Genomic DNA, 14,040 nt, shown 5'->3' with positions numbered 1-14,040 from the left:
GAAAGTGAAATAAAGACACTAGAATCTGCATCAGTTCTCTTACCAGACTCACTCAACTCTCTTGGCTCTGAAATTTTAATTATATAATTTGCTCAAGGCTAAAGCTGAAGTAATAATACGCCATACTAGAGTTACATATTACAATCAGGGTGAAAGTTCAAGTAGACTTCTAGCTGCCCGGTTAAAACAAAATTAATCATTTTCCACCATTAACGAAATCCAAACTCCATCAGGACCTGTTACCCATGACCCAGATGAAATAAATGATACTTTTGGTTTGTTATACTCTCATCTCTACACAGCTGAACCTACTCCTGATGTGACATTCCTCAAATAATATTTGTTAGAGCTCAACTTACCATTGTTGACTATTAAGGGAGAATAATACTTTGATGTAGCATTTACTCTCTTATAACTTTATATATAGGCTTTGAATTCAATGCAAAGAGCAAAATTGCCAGGCCTTGGTGGTCTGCCCCCAGAGCTGCTCCTTTCATCATGACCAAATACATCACTTATATGAGTATTACTTAAAAAAGGTAATCATCCTCTGAGATGCGGCAGTTACAGACAGATATCACTCATTACAACAAAACTGAAGTTCTCTGCTAAAGTTTTAAGCTGCCCAGACTAGAGGTCTGGCCGATTATCAGTGCTGATATTCAGCATTTTTCCAATAATCTGCATCGGTCATTTTAAAAACACATAGCCGATATAATTAATTAATTTAAAAAATGTGCTACTTTAGCTCTAATGCAGCCGGCTCTCGGTCTGCTCGAGCCCACACAGTGGTGAGTACAATGTTACAATGTGACTATGTAATTAATTTAATTTACCATTTATAAAGATTAAACATTAAAATTAACTTTAATCTTGTTATTTTTAACAAAGTTTTGTGTTGGAGTTTATGTTATTCTAAATTTTGATACCAAGATTAAAAAATTTAAAGCAAATGTATATGGGTTCCAGATATCGGTCTAATTGGTTACTAATGATCGGGATCGGCCCAGAAAAAAACATATCAGTCGATCCCTAGCCCAGACAGCGCCCAACTAACACCAACATTCTAAAGTTGGCAGTAGTTGGTTTCAGTCTTAAGAATGTTCAGAAAACTAACTGTCAGTTCCACACTGAACAAACAGACATCAAGGTCGAGGCTGCAATCAGTTTTTGGCAAGTGGAAAACTACCTCTTACTGGTTGTATTGGCCCTTTAAAGGTATTTCAACAGGTAAAACAGGTGAGCTATAATCAGCCATAAATCAAAATATAACGCTAATAACTGAAATCAATTTATTTTGAGAACATTTAAGTCACAAGTAGTGAGGTGGAATCAATTATTTGGCAAGTGCAAAACTGCATAGGCTATATGGGCTGTATTGGCATTTAAATGTATTGCAACTGGTAATAAGGACTGATTAATCTATATTCTTTTTGACAATGCAATACTACAAACTACATATTTCAACTGGTAAAAAGGTGGATTGGTTGGCGCAGAGCAAACAAAATTAATTTCATAAGAATTGCAAGAGACACTTCCTTTATTTTATTTATAGCCTAATAAAGACTACAGTCTGTTTTCAAAATATAAACAAGAATATTAAACATAGGCCTACCAAACACAAATTTCGTGGCCAACAATAGGCTAATTTTATTGCCTATAATAATGTTTTGTCAGGCCTGATAAACTGCAAACACTTCAACTGTGATTATTCCATTACAAGAAACATTAACGTTTCAAAGACATATCTTACCACAGACATAAAGTGATGCTTGCACATTATGACTGTTTGATCCAGGTAAAAGCATTGCCCTGTAGATGTATAGAAACCGGGCGTTACAGCTTTATCATGCTGCGTGCACTCCCGCAGAGGGCAATCACTTTTCAGCGGATGATCCCTTTTCGGCACGACATCTGTCGCTTCCTCCAGCGCATGTTCTGATTCAGATTGTGCACAAAGTGGAGGGGCTATTCACAGACAGGTCCGTTGTCAACGAGAGAGAGAGGAGCGAGTAATGGATACCTTGCTAACCTACACTGACATCAAAGAAAATTGCACGCGCTGACGTTCCGCATGCAAGTATAGGCTTAGTTGTCAAGGGAACACTCTCAGAATGTTGCGGTTTGTTGGCGCGGCGCACATTCGTCCAACTTTCTATGACTCGACCCAATCCGTCCAGCTGACGCCAACTGACTGCGCACACTAATCCAACAGTTAGTGTTGGTTGGAGTCGGTCGGCGTTTGTCGGGGCAGTGTGCAGGCAGCTTTAGTTAGAAGGCTGGGGCCATGTGTATGCAAGCTAATTCATCACTAACAGGAATTGCAAGTGGGAGACTTGCGTCAGACAATATCAGATGGCTTTTCCACATCATGGATCTGAATCAGATTCGCAGCCTGCTGCTGTGTTCAGCTTTGATAAAGTGAGTTAGGAAGATCTATGAGTGGTTTTGGATGAATTTGGATTTGGTTGAAACCTCATATCATTATTTAAAAGACTTTAAATTAATCCTTATGCAGTTGTACAAACAGCTAATATTCTGTCTAAAACATTTATCCTGCAGTGTGGTACTCCTCAAGGATGCCGGCTATCGCCGTTCCTCTTTGCATTATCACTGGAACCGTTGGCCCAGACAATTACATCTTACCTTTCAGTAGACAACATACATTACATAAAATATCTCTTTACACAGATGATGTACTACTTTACTAATCTCCAGGTCTATGCCTTAACTACTGCAAGTCTTTACCTCATAACCTGGTTCAGCTAATTTTTTGATTATAAAAGTTAGGCAAAACCTGGCATGGCCATTTTTCAAATGGTCCTTTGACTTATCACCTCAAGATATCTGAATGAAAATTGGTTCTCTGGGTACCAACGAGTCTCCCCTTTACAGACACACTGACTGTATGCTAATCTCATGCACTTTTGGGCAGAAATCATGCAGTTTTGAATGCAAAATAAATGTGTAATTTTCAGCTATTCTAAAAATGGTGTTTTTGAAAATGTATGCTTACTGGGGTCTCTAAACAATATTGGTATTGCATATATTGGGTAAGATTGAAAAGCTGAGACTTTTGTGATTCATTGAGCCCAATTGCATTTGTGTGTAAAGTTAGTTCCCATAGTAGCCATTTCATTGGAGTTAGACCATTTTTTAAAACTTGACATCACTGTATAAAATGATATATTCTGACCTCTAGAATAACCATAGCCTTGTGAAACTTTACAATCACAAACTACAGACCCATGTATGGTTTTCCTGGGTATAGTGACAATAAGGGGCTTTCTGAGCAATTCCCAGAACAGAAGTGCCCACCATCCAATCACCAAAAAATGCAATGCTTTCAAAAATCTCAAAATGTCAAATATTTTTGATACCAAATCACAGCATCTTTCTATGGTATCCTTCAAGGTCTTGGTGTCTTAATGATGTATTTTGCAGGGTTTTTTGACCTTTTGTGGTCAAAAATAGTTACATTTCACACCAAATGAGTATAAGAAATGGTATCAACCCAAACATTACTGCAAAAAATCAAAGGAAAAAGTGCTGCATCTCAAATTATTCTTCAGGTTCCCAGGTTTCAGATGATGTATCGCGCTTCTATGCCCCCTAAAGATCCCCTGTCCTCCCCTTAAAAAAGCAAAATGGGTGTTTATGCCTATGGTAGGGAGGGATGGAGTAGAAGATGTTAAATACTGCTTGTATGTGCAAGAATCCTTGTCTACGGTACCTTGTGTACAACCATTTCATGTGACAAATTCAATAAAAACTGGATCACAAAATGGAGTTTATTCAGTTAGACTTTAACCATATTTGAAATTATATGGGGAGAAGTATTGCCAGCTGTGAGTACAAAAGTCCATGTCATTTGATCAAACAGTTTATGTTAGTTAAGGATAAAATATGGTTTATGCTTGATAGAGATAAACTGTATGAAGATGTATTTTTGATTCATACTTATTACTCAGGTTAATGAGATATTAATTAGCGTTTGCACCTATTTGTTTTCTGAGCTTGCTATAAATGTGTTATATATTATTAGATGCGTTTTGTTTTTGATGTTTGAAGGGTGTGTGATGGGCCAGTATATGTTTGACATGGAAATTACATCTTATAAAAGGTCTTTAACCTATTTTATGTCTGGTTAATAAGGATATCAGTAAGTGACAGTATTCATTTTCCTGGATTCAATTCATCAGTAGGAGTAAGTTTCTAAAATACTTTACAATACTAACAAGGGTATTTAAAACATTTTTTGTGTCATTCTCTTACCGTGTTCACGTCTATTCAGACAGACCAGCTAGAAAAAATACATCACTCTAATATAGAGCTGGGTCTGTTTTTACAAAGGATACAACACATGTCTCATTCACAGGCACATATCATATGGACTGCTTGTAATGAAGAAAAGACCATGAACAATAAAATATGTTCCCTTTCTGCCAATGAATGGTTCTGTAGAACTGCTGCTTCACATGCAGACAGAAATCTCAGAATGCCTCTGCCCTGAATCAAATTAATAAGTGAAGAGGGCAAATGCACCTTCGGGCTACTTGGGTCACAAAGGCTGATAATCCACAAACTTAATTTGGCTTGGCAAACCTAATGATTCAAAACTGATCGAATACGGAGTCTACTGGATGCCTTTAACCGGTTTATTGCGAGACTGGGGGAAACAGAGATTGGCATTGTTATTCAAACCACAGAAAAGTTGTTGTCTTCCAATCGCATTCAAGGATGACAATTACCCACAGGGTTGAGCGCATGATGATGTTAAGGTGACCATTTTTGCCCACTGAAAAAGATTGCTCTGATGTTCTTTTGATGGTCAAGTACTCTTTAATGAAAGGCAATCACATATCATTGCATACACATACAATGGTATACATAATTAAACCTCAACAAACACGCACACAAACATACAGAGGAACCTGCACTACTCACACACATATCATGCCTGGAGTCAAGTGGAGCGAAAAAGAGACGTGTGAGAGAATATATTTAGGCCACAGAAGGAACTGTGACTCATAATATGCGGAGGGCCGGCAACAGACCATGAGACTGGGGTCAAGGGACTCACTTTATTGGTATCTGTTTTTCCTTAATATCCAAGGCAATTAACTGAAAACTGATTTTTATTTAAAATAAAGTCACAAGGGAGTAGTCACATTTCAGCACACTGACATATCCTTTGTATGTATTCAGTATTTTACCATCTCCGTATCTTGGACTGACCAAACAGTTGGGTTGGAGCAATTGAGCATTTTGAAGGAATTGTCACAGCAGTGGAAAATGTTGCCATCCAGGTCAAGTCAAGTACATTTTATAAAGCTCAAAAGCACCGCACAAATCTGCCCCAAATGGCTTTAAAATCAGTACAACATATGACAAACTCCCCCTTAGCGGGTGGTCAGACCGAAATGAGCCCCGCATTAAAACATTGGTGGGGGCATGTTGCTTATTCTGAAAGGAAGTCCAGTTTGAGTTATGACTACAGACAGGAAATGTGGGGAGAGAGCAATAGGCATGACATGCAACGAAGTTTTACCAGGTGTTAACATAGTGAGCACCTTAGTCCATTAGGACAGGGAGGCTCCGAAACTCTCTCTCAGCAAAGCCAAACAAAATCCTCTGCCATGCAGGGTGCAGGTTTATTTTGGCGAATGTAGGGATCAGTGGTGGAATGTAACTATGCACATTTACTTTCCGTACTCCGACAGATGATTCTCTCTTCATACACAAAATAATTTCTTAGTTTAACTCATTACTTTATTAAACACCTAACACTGTTGCTTGCCAACAATCTCCAGAAAAGTGGTGAATAAATGAACAAAATTCATACACACTCCTCACTTTTAAATTCAACTTGACAGCCACTGGGGATGTGAAGCGATGTGAAGGTTGGTATTAAGTGGGAGAAATGGTCAATGCGGCATGGTTATTTAACTGTCACGTCATTGCCATTTCATATCGGTGTTCAAACAACACATACAATCTAAAATTGTCAGACAGGAAACAGGCAGAACATAAGACGGTTAACTGACAGGCATGAAAAAACAGACAACAGGTGGAAGGACAGGCAAACACAGTGCTAATGGACCTGACTGCAGATGTAGTCAGAAAGTTGACATTCTGTGGCCTACTGAGAGCAGACAGCAGGCCTGACCTCCTAATCTCACATACAGCACAGCCACTCTCATGATGTAATTACCTGTCACACTGTGAGCGGTGTGCATCTGTGTGTGTTCTGGAAGAATGGGTGTGGTAGGAGACAGCACTTGCACTTGACCCAACATGCAAACCAACCCTGTGTTTCCCATAAATGACATGAAAAAAGCACCGGCGACCGCGCACACCTACCCAAGACCCTAACTCCCCTGGACCTCTCCCTTTCTGGCTCCCAGTAATTACCTGTGGGCCTATGGAGGGATGGGAACCATTGTGCGCTGCCTGCGTAGCACTCAGGGAGATGTGGGATTGATGCGCACTCAGCGACCTCTCTGATTGGGGTTAACAGCAGCCTCATTTGCATGAGGAGATGGGGCTTTCATTAGCTACAGTAGCAAGACCTCAGGTGCAGAACACACATACCAGCCTACATGAAAACACACACACACACACACACACACACACACACACAGAGGGCACATAATTTAACCTTTCCAAAGACACAATGGTCTCTTGTTAGTGTTTTTATTAGTCGTCTTGGCTGAACTTTCACCAGCCAGAATATCCCCAAAATGTTGAATTCATGACTAGATTTTTATGTTTGAGGGTCACGAGGAAAGATAGCTATACTGGGCCATTACACATCGGTTTCCTAGTAAAAAGTATATTGTGATGTGGAGAAAGGTGCAATAAGATAAATGTCGTTAGAAAGTTTGGTGGCACAAGAGGCATTAAAAAACATTTCTGTTTGTATAAGTTCATCTAAAAAGCAACAAAAGAAGAAAAGCAACTTGATGATGCTGTTTCAAGTTTCTTATTATATTATTAGACATATTGTATGTTAATTTATATGTTTATAATGTTACATCATTACATTACCTCGCAATCGCAGAGACAGAGGATCACATGATTGTCGCCGTTATAACTTTCAAGAGTGATGAAATCCTGCCTCATTATATTCTAACTTGCTGTGTAGTGTGTGAGCAAACGACGTCCTACAAATTCAAGACACAGAGGCAACATGGCCGTCCTGTTGGACTTTTCATGTGGAATGAAAATTTTATTCATGATCTCTGGGAGAATATTCAGTATACAAAATGGACATTCTCCCATGTTTGCCAAACTGTTTTGTATGGCTAAGTAATGTGGCCCAATAACCTCTCCTACAGAAAGTACCATTTACCAGAAGCAAATCCAGAGAGCTTAGCACATGTTAGATGCACCCATGACACTTTACAATAATCCAGAACACAGTTTTCCCCGCCAGAATTACTCCTAGCAGCACAAAACAGTGCAGATATACAGTAGGTCTAGCAACATAAAACTGCCCCTTGGTCAACTGGTGTTGTGCCGAGTTGTCCGCACCTCGCGGGACTTTCTGATAATTTATCACCATTGATGAACCACACAAAGAATATTGTAGCGTTTTTAAATAGCCGCTACTTGAAATAGACCCACGAGGAACCGCGACATGCGTGCAGTTGTCGGCAGCACGGCATGCACACTAAACTCACACAAGATCGGTGATAGACAGGCGAGAGAGAGAGAGAGAGACAGGGTCTTCAAAAAGCCTCAGTTTAGCTGGAATTTACAGTGTAAGTTGAATGAATAGAGACTGCAGCTCTGCAGCTTCTCAAGATTAAAGCAGAGCTACCGTGTGTTACAACCCGCCCCCCCCCACACTCTCCGTGCACAAAAACACATGATTTGACTATCAGTCGACTATAGGCAGGACTTGACGATTCTGATTCGACTATGTAAATCCTTAGTCGGGTACAGCCCTAAATACTACGTAGTAAAACCACTTGCACACACAGAGCGGGCGTGACAGACAATATGCAACTGAAGGCAGCTCAGTGCAGATCTGAAATAGAGTCACGCAACAAAGTGGACACTTCACTCAGTTGACACCTTGAAATGCTCTCTCTCTCTCACAAACACACACACACACACACACAGTCACACATACTGTCCTGTGCTGTCATGTATAATTCAGCATGTGGCCGGGCGGGCAGATGCCTTATCCCCAGGGGGTCCCCATCATGCCTTTGCTAGGATGAAACATTTAACAGCACAGGACAAAATGGAACACGCTCCATGAATAAACAGGAAGGATTTTTCGAGGAACACACACACGGTAGGCCTACACACACACACACACACACACACACACACCCCCCACATTCACAGTCTTGCTATCACATGGTTGCTTTAAAACAAACATAACCTTTCTGATATGTCCACACATGCATAGGTCAATTTACATTTCTCAAGATTTAAAAAAACACATTTGAAGCACCCTAAATGATATTTGTACATTTTGGCCTGCGTTTTCCACAAAACCATATTTTATCATCATTAACCTCCAAGCCCCAATTCACACACATTTTCACTGACTCACACAGACTCGCGCACACACTCACGTGCAGAGAAGGGCAGAGAGAAACACTGGTTCTCCTTTTAAAGACTGTGAAAACAAATGCTCTCTCTCTCTCTCACACACACACACACACACGCACACACACAAGAAGTGGGTCGTTAAATGAGTCACCCAACAACTGTAAGAGTGCTTTTACGGCAGCCTAAGTGAATAACTGTAGAGAAACGACAATATGGCCGCATAATATCAATATCATGTTCCATATTCAGCACATGATGGCGCAAAGAAGAGGAAGCTGTGTGTGTGTGTGTGTGTGTGTGTGTGTGTGAATGCTTAGAGGCTTCTGTGTGTGTGAACGCATGCCTGTGTTTGATGGAGCAAAGAGGAAGAAGCTCTGTAAGTGTGAGCAGATGCTGGTGCTTTGAGTTTTTGTGTGTGTATGTGTGTGGGGTGGGGTGTGTGGTGTGTGTTGGGGGGGGGGGGGGCTAAGACGGCCTGGAGCGAGGCCAGGCAGGCTGTAGACTGTGAATATTAATGTGTTGTAACCTTGACACAGAAGGAGCTGCTGGTGCCGGAGAGGGGTCTCCTCTGATGACATCAGACAAGAAGACAGGGGCTCCTACCTGATGTAACACACTGAGGCATGACTCCTCATTACTACACCCCCCCACCCGTCTCCTCTCCCTCGTTCCTCTTTTCCTACCGTCTTCTTTTCCCCTTAAAATTCGTCTTTCTCAAATCTCTTTCTCAGACCCCATCTCCACATCCTCTTCTCCCTCTCCTACAACCAGCTCTCTTCTCTCCTTACCTTCCCCTCTAATCTAACCTCATCTCCTTAGACGCAATATCCTCCAGCCTCCCTCCCTTCTCCCTTGCCTTCCATCACCTCTCTCCTGCCCTTCACACCTCTGTCCTCCATTCTTTTTATGTTACCTATGTTCTACGCCCATCACTTCTCAGCTCTACTCCTCTTTCTATTCTCCTCCTCCTTACCTCCTTGTCTCCCCCTTCTCTCTTCCATCTGCTCTTCATTCTTCTTTCTTTCGCCACCTCGCTCTTCTACAGCATGTCCCACCAACCCTCTCCTCTTCTGTCCTCCACTCACCTTTCTTTCCTCTAATCTAGTCTACTAACATTCCTCTTCCCCGCTCCTCTTTTCTTTTACTTTCCGCCACTTCCATCCTCCTTTCCTCTTCTCCCTCACCTCTCCACTCATTTCCTCTCCCATCTTCTACTCCTCCACCCTCCTTCAGTCTTCTTTCTCTCCTCGTCTTTCTTCAATCTCCCTCACATCTGTCCCTCTATTCTCCCTCACTTCCAAACACCACTCTCCTCTCCTTTTCACTCCTTTTCTCACTCCTTGTCTCCTCTTTCTTCTCCTCTGATCTAAACTGGTCTAGTTTCACCTCTTGTCTCTTTCCCTTCTGCCACCTAGCACTTTCCTCAGCTCTGTCTCCCTTAAATCTCTTTCTGTTCCTTTATCCCCCTCTCCTCCTCTCCCTTATCTCCCACCACACTTCTCTCCGCTTTTCTCTCCCCCAATTACCTCTCCTCTCCTTCTCTAACCCAACTGTGTCTCCTCACACCTCAGGTCTTCCACCTCTCTCCTCTCCTGTTTTCCATCATTCCTGCCATTCACCTCCCATTCTCCTCCCTCCTTTGTGAGTGTATATGATTCTGTCTGTACAACTAAACTCCCCCCGCCCCTTCCCAGTCTCTCTCTCTCTCTCTCCCTCTTTCAGCTCACTGCCAGGCTACCACAGCCCAAACTGTTCAGCTGCAACTGTTCCAAGCTCAATAATTACAGCTTGTCAGAAAGAATTAATTTTCTCATTTCTCATAAAGACGTGTAAAAAATTACCATGTTATTATAACGCCGCCACTCTCTGGAGGCACCAACGAAAACCAAATTTAATTTCGGAAATTCTTCCCTCGCACATTAAATTAAACACATAAATAAGAGTTTAGGAATTGGGGGGAGGTTGTCGGGAGGGGGGGAGCATATGTTCGTTAGGCCGGCCCCAGCTCTGGGTAATGGCTGTCGTAATGTTTTGATGGGCCCGGCTATTGGTAAGCACCAATACATTTGCATGATCACCGTCGCGGCAGACAAGCGAGCTGCCAATTAGCTCTCATACAGCTCTGGACAGTTCTAGGAGAGAGAGAGGACAGGGGATCTGCTCGGCATAAGAAATACACAGCAAAATATTGAACTGAGCTAATTAACAACCGCGTCTGGAGAATAGTACAATTTCTGCAGGGAGATGCTCTATGGCATATGAGTACAAGGATATGTTACTTTTTAGAAAATGTTTATGACTTAAATAGAGCAAGGCCTTGGGTTCAATGGTGCAAATCCCCACAACATGGCAACAGAATAGGGCTGTCCAGAATACCATTTTTGGGGATTCGAAGCAGTGAGGGGGTAGGGGGGTGGTTAACTATCAGCGTTCGTAGACAAAACAATTGTTTTTTGCTAGTCACCACTCTTAGCTTAATCTTATGGCATTTTACATAAAATTGATTGGATGGATGAAAAATTAAATTTTTGATGGCAACAATTCTTGCTACCACTGCTAGTGTTATTTTCCAATCCTACTCATCTACAAATACAATATACTAAGCATGAAATGCAGTTCTCAAACTTACAGGGCAAACTGAAGCTTGACTAATGGACCGAGAGTGTATGACGGGCCAGCAGGATCACAGTTTATGAAAAGGGGAAGGGTATGATGAGTGAGCTTTACTGATTTATCAGCTGACGACATCATTTGGCAGTTGGCAAATATAGAAGCAGAATACTCAATATGGGAATTCACAGAAATTATAAAAATCTAATGAAACTGTTGAAGAGGACCATTCCCTCTTGCTCTGATGGGGAACTCCCACAACAAAACAAACTCAACCAAACACAGATGAACGGGGTGTCCCCTCCAACTCTTTGGCACAGCAAAGACAGGGACTTTCCCTGCCTGCAGCGCAGGACACACACACACACACACACACATTCCCTGGGACACACACAGAAAAGGGTCACCCCTGGTTGACACACACACGCAGTGGGCAGACTCATGGCCGATCTGACAGGGCTGCGACAAAACCTCATCCATCCACACACACACACACACAGACGTACCACAATCAGTGTAACCAGTGCCAGCTAAATCTCCTCAGCAGAGCAGTGATGAGGCCGCAATCTGTGATCATGACACCGCCTTGACACACACTGTCTGGACTTCTTCACACACAAACACACACAAACGCACACAATGAGCAAGCAGACACTATCAGTTGAGCCTCTATTTCATGGTCATTTGTCTTGTATCTGGGTTTGCTATCGCTGCCCTCCTCTGACTCCAGGGCCTTGTTCTCTACACAGCACCGTCCACTGCTTTTTGTCATTACAGCAAAGCACGCCATGGGATTCACTGATGTCATGTGCCACAACATTTAAAGAAATTCACCAGTCAAATTAATTTCTTAGCAAAGTTTTTAGATGTGGAGTCAAAGTTCCTAAGATGGAAACACATGACTGTGCAGAAGAGATGTGGCTTGAGTAGAAAACAGCAAAACAAAATAAACTCTGGTAAACTCTGTGCAAGTGCTATAGCATCCCAGCTTCTATTCATGCGTGTTCCATACAAATCTTTTGTATTATTCATTTATTTTACCACTTTCCCATTACTTGTTTGAGTACCTTAACATTACTTAGGGATTTCCTGCCAGTAAAACAAAACTTGTGTCTAAAAATATCCTGCAAAAAAAAAGTATCAATGTGTTTAGCTGCTTTTGAATATGTTACACAAGAAATAAACAATAATCCCAATAACAACAGTAAAAGTGATGCCTGATCACTCCTGTGGGTTTTTTTGACTTTAAACTATAAACCAAATATTTCAGGTGAAAAACTTATGTTATTTGGTAGAACTAAGCCAGATACCATGCATCCATTTCAGACTGTGTTTAATTTTGTTATTCTATCTGAATTGAAGACTGAATCACCTGTGTAACATAGACCTTGACAGGAGAAAAGGAAATCAGTTGGAGTCCTTACCAGTTACTTGATGAAACAACCTGAAGAAAAGAATGTCCAAAAGTTATCAGCTCCTCTGTCCACTGAGTCTCCTCACACCTGAACACAAAGAAGAACAAAAGATAGCTAATTAGTAGTACGATATTTATGTCCTCTAAATGCAGATGACCTAATGCGCATTAAGGTGGAGTTAGAAATAGCATTGCTAAATAGGTTAAAGTCAAAATATAGTTAGAGAGTCAAAAAGAGAAATAGCTTTAAAAAATATGTTTCTTATGTATACGTATATATTTACATAGGAAACAATTCTTATCTTTAGTCGCTTCTAAGGATTTTGTTATACATTTAACTGGGCAGGTAGGAGATCTGTATCTTGATTAGGTTAGACAGCTTTAATAATCCCCAGTAGGGAAACTCATTTGCCACCAAATCAACTCATACAGACAACAAATAATCTAGACATTGCCTTCACAGTACACATAAAATAAATAACACCATAAGAAGTCATTTGAGACATGATTGACAGCTGAAAGGTGCTATGGAATCTAGAGTTTACCCTTGGTCAAGTATATTAAAGCCACACTGACTGTATCAACGTTTCATTTCAAGTATGAAAAGCAGCTCCCAAATAAATGTACCTGTTGGGTCTGTTGTGTGTCAAGGAGTGTGCCAGTGCTCCTGTGCGTGAACATGGGAGGTAAGAAGGAAAGAGGAGAGTGAAAGGAGATAAAATAAAGACAGAATGAAAAGACTGAGGGCAGATGAACTCATTCTAGGTTACTAAGCCTCTCCTCCTTTCCTTTACTCACCCCTTCATTCCCCTCCCTTACCCACCCCATCTTGCTCCCTAAATTCCCCCTACACTCACCCCCTTCATACCAGAATTCTTCCTTCTATAAATATCAACAAGAGAGTCTATAGAAGTACATACACACACTGTAAACACACACACACACACACACACACACACACCAGTCTAAACCAATGAGCACAGTGGCGTATTGTGCTAGCAGAGCCAATACACACTTCCACGGCCATTACTCCCCATGGAAACAAGCGAGCGTGTTCGCACACACATGTGATGTTGACGTTGTACCCGCACAGTGGCTGCCTTAGACAATAAGCTATTTCAGGGCCAAATCGCTGACAAAAATCCATTTTTCCACCCCACTAAAAAAGATCAGGAATGAGGGAGGGAGAAAGAGCAGGATAGAGAGAAAAGCTGAAATCAAATAAACAGTGGCGTACATCTCTCTTAAGCTGGATTTATCTCTGTATTTTGTCATCATTCTAATTTATTCCCCAACCTGCTTACAATTACTGCCTTTTCAAAACTCATATCGCCGGCTTGTTGTTGTTCTCAGAGAGATTGCGTGGTATCTGCAAATGAATGAGCGGGGGACTTGCATAAGGTGGAAAAGCTCCTAGTGTACTTTTGTAGATTATCCACTTGATA

The 14,040-nt window shown here is 41.4% G+C and overlaps 1 protein-coding gene across 1 annotated transcript in view; it reads right to left on the bottom strand.

Moving 5' to 3' along the window:
- Positions 1–14,040, bottom strand: part of sox5 (SRY-box transcription factor 5) — a 183,406-nt gene that overhangs the window by 143,209 nt on the left and 26,157 nt on the right. Inside the window, exon 2 of the mRNA XM_046072160.1 lies at positions 12,606–12,683. The gene's annotated coding sequence lies outside the window, so the exon portion shown is untranslated. The remainder of the gene's footprint in view (positions 1–12,605; positions 12,684–14,040) is intronic.

The sequence above is a fragment of the Micropterus dolomieu genome, linkage group LG16 (assembly GCF_021292245.1).
Source record: "Micropterus dolomieu isolate WLL.071019.BEF.003 ecotype Adirondacks linkage group LG16, ASM2129224v1, whole genome shotgun sequence".
In the NCBI taxonomy this organism is placed as follows: Eukaryota; Metazoa; Chordata; class Actinopteri; order Centrarchiformes; family Centrarchidae; genus Micropterus; species Micropterus dolomieu.
This window is presented reverse-complemented; position numbering and strand designations above follow the sequence as displayed.